This window comes from Ochotona princeps, chromosome 6, assembly GCF_030435755.1.
Source record: "Ochotona princeps isolate mOchPri1 chromosome 6, mOchPri1.hap1, whole genome shotgun sequence".
Lineage (NCBI taxonomy): Eukaryota > Metazoa > Chordata > Mammalia > Lagomorpha > Ochotonidae > Ochotona > Ochotona princeps.
In genome coordinates this window covers 73,298,257-73,299,461 of record NC_080837.1, presented here as the reverse complement: position 1 = coordinate 73,299,461, position 1,205 = coordinate 73,298,257, and positions in this window count along the sequence as shown.

Sequence of the window (1,205 nt, the reverse complement as noted above, 5' to 3'; positions counted from 1 at the left end):
TCCATCTTTGTCCTCTCTTTGTTTTGAGGGAGTCCTCCCACAACTCCCATCATTTCCTGAAAATATAAGATTTAATTCATTCATGGACTTGAGAGAAAATTGTCTTTCAGTCAGAGAAAGCTGTCTAGAAGAAAAACACATGATAATGATAAGCACTTTGTGTTTATTTAAGTCCAATAAGAGCCTAAAAACCTGAGAACTGGACAACCATTCTTGAAATTTCACCAAAGCAGCTTTTTAATGCAAGATCTATACTAAGAGCAATGATGGTGTAAGGAATCTAAGTAGGTCTTTGAGTACTTTCCACATTCTTAGAGTGGAGTTGGGTATAAGGCAGTTTACAATGTCTGATGAGGTGGATGTTTGAAAATGGTGCAATGGGTATAAAGAGGTCATGAGCCATACCTCAAGTCCTTCCCCACCAAGTTTCTTGAAATAAGTTTTTATTTTTGCTGCCAGTTCTCCAGCTTCCCTCCATCGCTCCTCTGAAAGCACTCTCAAACATCACCAATGACTTTTCTCTTGATAAATCATCTCAACATTTTTCAACCCATGCATTTTGCACTCTCAGATACATTTTGCATGATGAGCTTTCCTTTTCGCTAGAACATTCTCTACTTGGCGCCTGAAACTCTCTCCTGGTTCTCACTCCATCTCATTGGCTGCTGCTCTGAGCTCTTCTTCCCATGCTGATTTCGGCACCTGCCTTGTGCTCCAGGCTCAGTCCTCATGCCTTATGGCATCTCCCCCCTGCTCTCTCCCTCAGGGGATTCAGCTCTTCTGCTCCCGTGGTTTCTACTGTCATCCATCTGGCAATGACTTCAAACCATCTTCTTCTTCAACCCAGACGTGTTCCTTGGGCTTCAGATATGATGACTTAGACGCCTTCTGCAACTCACTGGACAACTCCTTAAACGTCTCATATAAACAAAAAAATTTAATTCAACACCACTCCTTCCCAGCTACTCGTTTTGATCCCCATCAATGTTAATGCCATTGTCATTCACTCACTGTGGAAACCACGGGTCAAAATCAAATTCTACCTCCTTACTCTCCACGTCTAAACAATGTGCATTTGTTAATATGTTGAGTCATGCCCTTCTCTCCTATACCACTTATTGCAGCTTCTCATCATGTACTGCGATGAATGCAATATTCTCTCATTCCTATGCTTCCTTCTCTCTAATGCCTTTGTACAGAATGAC